Genomic DNA, 7,271 nt, shown 5'->3' with positions numbered 1-7,271 from the left:
TCATGGCCTTAATGATTCTTCCCTGGCCCTTAGTATATATTGCATACATAGGAATCATTAGTTCATTGTCATATATTATCTTTCTTGAAATCACTGGACACTCCAATTTTGTCTGGGTTCAGTTACCAAACTGATTTCACTCTTTTTTTTTTTTTTTTTTTTTTTTTTTTTTTTTTTAAACCCTGGGCCAACCATAGGGTACCCCCAATGTACAAGTAAAATTCTCTGATCACATTACTCATTTCAGAGAATAGCTATGAAAATGTGAATTTGCTTAGAGGATGGATAGTCTGGTTTTAACTGGCTGTGAGGTTTGGTTGAGCATCAATGAGAGAAAAGTACCTAGCAGTGGCTCTGGGGACCTGGGACACTATCACAGGACTGAGGGCAAAACTATTTTCTCAATAATGCTAAGACGCTATTTGCCTTTTCATATTCCCTCTTTTGTAAATACACAATAGAATGTTCCAGAGTCTACATGACGTGTGATATCACAGCAGATTGAATGTACAAGCAGCTATGACACTATAGCCATCTTCTATTGTTAGGCATTAGAAAATTTGCAAAAATGAAAATGTCATTCTTCTCACTATTTTTTTTGGAAAAATAAATTTTTCATAAAATATGTTAACATGTAATGGGTTTGTTATTGCTATTTTAAAACATATAAGAAATAAATATTTTAAAACTTCCCTCAGTCTTCTAATTTAATAAATAGTCATAGGTATAGTCCATATAAATAAAAGTTTCTTGGAGTCCTTGATAATTTTTAAGAGTGAAAAGGGATCCTGGCCAGTTGCATGGCTCACGCTTGTAATCCCAGCTCTTTAGGAGGCCAGAGCTGGCGGATCACGAGGTCAGGAGTTCAAGACCAGCCTGACCAATATGGTGAAACCCCATCTCTACTAAAAATACAAAAAACTAGTTGGGCGTGGTGGTGCATACCTGTAGTCCCAGCTACTTGGGAGGCTGAGGCAGGAGAATCACTTGCACCCGGGAGGTGGAGGTTCCAGTGAGCTGAGATCATGCCACTGCACTCCAGCCTGGGCAACAGAGCAAGATTCCATCTCAAAAAACATCCTAAAACAAAGAAGTTTGAGAATGGCTATTATACCAGGTTTCCAAAATCATGCCGAAGAATTTATCTTTCACTATCAGGCTCATTATTGAAGAGTTTTGAGCAGGGAAGTGTCATAATCAGAGTCGGGCTTTAGTGAAGACTTGCCTGGCAATTTATGGATGGATAGATAATGAAGAAGGGAATGAAAAAACAATCAGAAGGCTATAAAAGTGCAGTTGAGAATTGGGGATATAATGGACTAGATATGAGAAGGAGGCAAAACGACGTAGCAGTGGAACTTATGGGAGAAAGAGTGATGAGATCAAGGGTCACTGGAGAGAAAAATGACCAATATGTTACCTAGATGACCAAAAGAGTGGCAGTACCATTAACAAAAATAAAAAATTAAGAGGATGAGTTTTAAGTTTTGAGCTGCTAATATTGAAGTAAAATTGTGACTATCACCTGCAGAGAGTTGGAAGTGTGGGACTAGAATTTAAGAAAGGTTAGTTCATGTTGGACAGGTGGAGTTAGATGGTGTTTGAGGTTTGGGAAGCTGAAAAATTCCCCAGGGAGATGAGGGGGTGTGGGCTGGAGAAAGAGAGGGGGAACAAGAGACCCCATAGGGTCAATAGGGGAGGTGCCAATCCTAAAGGTAGAATTAGCACTGAGATTTTGCAATGCCTCTGAAACCAGGAGGAGTGCTTCTAGAAGGAGAAAGACGAGTTAATGGTATCCAGAAACCCATAGGGGTAGGAACTAAAATAATTTCTGTGATGTCTCAGGAATCTTCAAATATAATTTTATTGGAGTGGTGGATGTGAGTCAAATTTCAGAGGGCGAAGGAATGAGTGTGGGTTGGGAAACTCCAAAAAGAAGTTTGACCATAAGAAAATAGAGTGAGAGAAAATGGTAACCAACCCAGAGAATGGATAAACTCTGAGGATGAAAACATGCAAGGAAAGAAAGAAAAAAAAATCCTACAAAAACTTACTGTTTGGAGTCAGAAAGAGGAAGCCTGAAAAGGGGGAAGGATTGGTTAGTGCCCAGGAAAATGAGATAGGCTAGAATTGGGGGGTAGGGGGTGGTGGGAACAGGTAACAATGTCCAAGGCAGCAGAAGTCCAGGAACACCTGGGGGAATATCAGGATCAGATATGCCCGGATTCCATTCCTGACAAAAACAAAACATGAAAAGCTTATATGCATAGAAAACTCCTGGAGGTTTTATAATAGTAAACTTTCACAAGTAGTTTCCTCTGAAAAGTAGGACTCATGGAGATTTCCTTTTTGTATCTATTCTTCTGTATAATTGGAGTTTGGAATTTTTAAGATCACGAGTCCATATTTATTTACAATTTAAAATATTCAAATTTTTAGCAATCTGTGTCAAGTTCAAAAATTTAAACAATTTGACCTTGAATGAGAAGGAAAAATTGAAGAAGGTATCTCTTACTATATATATATAGAATTTCTTCACGTGCATAAACTTCTTTTATAATTTAAAAAATTGTAAGAGAAAATATTGTCATAAGGAAGAAAAATAAATAGTTGGTATTGTGTTCTATAACATTCACCTTTTAGTTCTGGGCAGGAGGATATAATGTCCCTGCCCTCAGAGAGTAAAGAGACAGGACATGATGCAAAATAGCTTCTAAATCCCAGCCCAGGGTACAGAGTAGACACATCGTGGGACAAATTAGAAGAATTAACTCCAAAGCTACCTCTAAAGCCTTTAAGGTGCCTGTCATATGGTAGCCACTCAATAAATATTAGTTGTTATGACTTGTCAAGTTATATTTATATTTAGTATGTTATAAAATGTAAATGTAGTTGCCTTAGGCCTCTAATAATTCCATTAATATTTACAGAACCCAATGCCTGCACATGTGCCAGAGATGAGAAAATGAATGAGATATTATCCTTTCCTTAGAAGCTAATTGGCAAACAAAATATAAAAAGATATATAATAATGCAGGTCAGGGTATGCCATGTTCCAAATATGTGATCCAGACAAAAGTGGTTCTGCAATTTGAAGATTAGAAAAATCACAGAGGACAGGAGCAATTAGGAAAAGCACTGCAGAGATAAGATATGAATGGATCTTGGAGAATATTAAAGGAGAGAAAAGGGCATCTTAGGGGGGAAAATGTGATGAACAGAGACTAGAAACAAAAAAGATGTGTGGTCTAAATATAATTTGTTATCCTGGATGGGATCCTGAAACAGCAAAAGGACTGTTGTATGAAAACTGATGTTTAGTCAAAAGTAATACACTGATATTGTTTTCTTAACTTTCACAAATGTATCATGATAATGTAAGATGTTAACATTAGGGAAAACTGGATAAAGAGTACACATATAGGCACTCTCCATACCAACTTTATATTTTTTTCTGTACATCTAAAAATTATCCCAAATTAAAATTTATCTTTAAAACTGTGCATGGTAAGTTCATGAACTAGTGAGTAAATGAATACAGCCAAAGCTCAGAATTTAGTTAGAAAGATAATGATAAATTAAGACGAACAGGTGGGTAAGTCCTAGATTGCAGAAGACTTTGAATGCCTGGCTAAAGATTTCTGATTTAATTCTGCAGTTCATGCAGTGTCACTGAAAGTAGCAGAGCAATGAGGTGTTTGAAGGATAAAGGAGCCTTCGAATAGGTGGCCCAGAAAGTCTTATGTCACCAGCATCATTGACTTTCATTTGTGCAACATCACATTTTCTAAAAACCACCACAAATGGCACACTCACATATTCTCATTCATATTTTCCTCAGTTATTAAATGCTAATGTTCAGTAAAAATACCAGGTGATGGGAGAGAAGCAAACAATGTAGCCCTCCCCTCATGAATAATGAAGCCCTAAGTAATGATGATTTGGTCCCACTCAATATCCATAGTGCTAGAAGCAGACTTTTCTCTATGAGAAGTTAGTGTTGTGATGAGCTTCCACTTCTTTTACTGTCAGCCAAAAACAGTTCCTTGAAGGATATTGCTTCATTGTAGGAAAAATCATTTAAAAGACCCTCCAAGTTGTGCAGATGTAAGGCAAACAGACAATCTTTGCCTGTGAGAGTTTGTGTGTAGGTGTAAGTGTCCAAAATGAGCATGTGTTTGTTGCTTAACAACATCTGCTTTTCTCCTTTGCATGAAATAGGGAGATACATTGTTGGGTGTGCCGAGGTAGTCCAGTGGCAGGAAGAGATGCTAAGACAGACCAAACAAAGATTTATGGAGAAGACTTATGTGTCCAGCATGACAAGAGGCTGGGATTGGGCTCTTTTCTAGTCTTGGCCCACCTGGCTTGGTGCTAAGCATTGAAGGGAAAAATAGATGAGTGTGTGAATGTGATCTAAAATAGATGTGATCTCAGAGCTCCAGAGGGACACTGCTGGGGTGATGGGAAGAAGAGAGCTGAATCAGTAGGAGCATCACAGCAGCCACAAACAAATGTCCTGATATCAGAATGTGTGGGACCCATCTTTAACCTCATGTAGCAGAGACCAAGCTAAGGCGTTAGTGGATTGTTCATACTTCCCAGATTTCTCTTTCTTCCTGGCTTTTTGTAGGACTGATCTCCTTTGAACTGAGTAAGTTCCTAGTGTTCTTACCCAAGCAGGCTGGCTGCAGGAGGCCTTAGGAAATAAGTGGACTTCCTATCACTAAGGGCAAGTGGTGATCAAGCAAGAAATTGAATAAATAAATGTGAGGCAATTGTGTGTGTATTCCAAGCTAGCAAAGTGGATCATTCCAGATACACTATTGATGTGAATTTCTACAAAGTGAGTCATTTCCCCTATGGTCTTTTTTAACATTTCTTAAAGGTATTTCCACAACACCTGCAGTTCAGTGCACTGTTTTTGAGAATGTAAGAAGCAGAGTGCACAACCTACCTATGAGAAAAATGGACTCAAAGGATAGGAATGAGAGAGCTTCATGAAGTGAAAACCTGCATGTACTAGTCTGATTCTTTTTTCTGCTTGTGTAGGACACACTACCGTGCTGCCTGTTTGAAGCTACCTCACAGGATAATTGCAAGAGCCACTGGGACATTGGTTCCATGAAAGGAAGAGTTCTGTGTTGCTTATTGACCTATACCAGGGCCTGGTAGATGCTCAGTAAATATTTACTGAATAAACCAATGAATCTAGTGAACTAAGGGACATCAGAGTATCTAAATACTACAAAGTAGGATTGAAGACTGTTGATGGTTAATGTCTGTCCACTGAAAACACTATTAGGGAGGGAGAAATTTTCTGGGAGAAGATTGTCAGGAGGAAAGAATACATTAATACAAATACACAGGGGAGAAAGCTTATGTAATGGAGGGCTCCAGTCTAAGTCCCTTTAAGCTAAATTGAGCCAAGAGCATTGTCTTACTGATGAGTATTCCTTTGTAGAGGAAATAGAGATCTTTGAGAAGTGGAAGTAAACCTCAATTTTCTAGGCCTGATGCTAGATATTCTAGCACATTAAAGATGTCAGACAAAGGAGATGACACCTTAAGATTTATTCCAGATTGTATATTTTCCTCCATTTGTGGGTTAGATTGTATATTTTTCTCCTTTTGTGGGTTGAGAAAGTAATAGAGAATGTGGGGAAAGAAAGTTTCTGCTGTTCTCTCTATAATTTTAGGAGCTACACTATCTGGGAAGCTTGGGGTCTAACTAATCCTGTGATATCTAGACTAAGTAAGAAGAAATGGGTGGATCTCCAGGTAAAGGAAGATGGTAAGATGTATCTTGTCCAAGGGTTCTTGTAGCTGAGTATACACTAATAATTGATTACCTCAAAGAGTAACTGAAAGGGCCAGGGTAGCTCTACTTACTGGGAAAGAGGGACATTTTATATTTGATTTGAAATGTTTGTTACACTGTCAGAAAATGCTATTGTTACAGATTTTCTGGGACTCTATACTACACTTCTCTCATTCTAATGGTGAGAACGACCTAGTAAGTCAACCGTATCTTGCCATCTATAATTTGGGAAGAGTTTTGAAAAGGCACAGGGTATCTCTGGTCTACAAAGGTTATACCTCATTCAGAAAAAATTGGAGGCACCAGGGTGCAGTGACTCACACCTGTAATCCCAGCACTTTGGGAGGTCAAAGAGGGTGGATCACCTGAGGTCAGGAGTTTGAGCCCAGCCTGGCCAACATGGTGAAACCTCATCTCTACTAAAAATACAAAAAATTAGCCAGGTGTGTAATCCCAGCTACTTAGGAGGCTGAGGCGGGAGAATTCCTTGAACCCAGGTTCAAGAGGTTACAGTGAGCCGAGATTGCACCCCTGTACTCCAGCATGGGCAACACAGCGAGACTCCATCTCAAAAAAAGGAAAAGAAAAAGAAAAAATTTGAGGCTTTTCTGCAACAGCAGGCATTTCTTTTCTCTCTCTTTATTTTTTATTTATTTATTTATTTTTGAGACATGGTCTTGCCCTGTCACCCAAGCTAGAGTACAGTGACATGATCATAGCTCACTATAGTCTCAAACTCCTGGACTCAAGTAATCTTCTTGCCTCAGCCTCCCAAAGTGGTGGGATTATAAGTGCCAGCCACCACTCCTGGTTAACTATAGGAATTTCAAAGCATAGGAGTTTGAAAGACTGAAATAGCTATGGGCTTCAAAAATTATGTGTGGGAAATAAACACAGTTAGAAAATTTACTTATGCAGGGCTGGGTTCTCACTACTGTAAAAAAGTGGAGGTAAAATTTAACAGATAATAATGTTCTACAGTTTCTGTGCATTTCCTTTTTAATGAAAATACTATTTAGGTGTCTGCAAAGCAATTTTGATAATAGAATAACAGGTAGTGAGATCATTTTATACAATTAGCATAACTGACATTAAGAAAATGTAGATGGCACCAAGTGCAGGGGCTCACACCTGTTATCCTAGCACTTCAGGATTGTCTGAGGCCAGGAGTTCAACACAGTGAGACTCCGCAAAAGTAAAGTAAAAAATTAGCTGGGCATGGTGGCACACGCCTGTAACCCTAGCTACTCAGGAGGCTGAGGCAGGAGGATCACTTAAGCCCAGGAGTTGAAGGTTACAATGAGCTATGATCATGCCACTGCACTCTAGCCTGGGCAACAGAGTGAGATCTTAAAGAAAGGAACACAGAGAAAGACAGAGAGAAAGAGAGAAGGAAAGAGGGAAGGGAGGGAAGGGAGGGAAGGGAAGGGAAGGGAAGGGAAGGGAAGGG

The sequence above is a fragment of the Colobus angolensis genome, unplaced genomic scaffold, assembly GCF_000951035.1.
Source record: "Colobus angolensis palliatus isolate OR3802 unplaced genomic scaffold, Cang.pa_1.0 Scaffold111, whole genome shotgun sequence".
NCBI lineage: Eukaryota > Metazoa > Chordata > Mammalia > Primates > Cercopithecidae > Colobus > Colobus angolensis.
The sequence above is the reverse complement of the archived record's forward strand: the minus strand, read 5'-3'. Positions refer to the sequence as shown.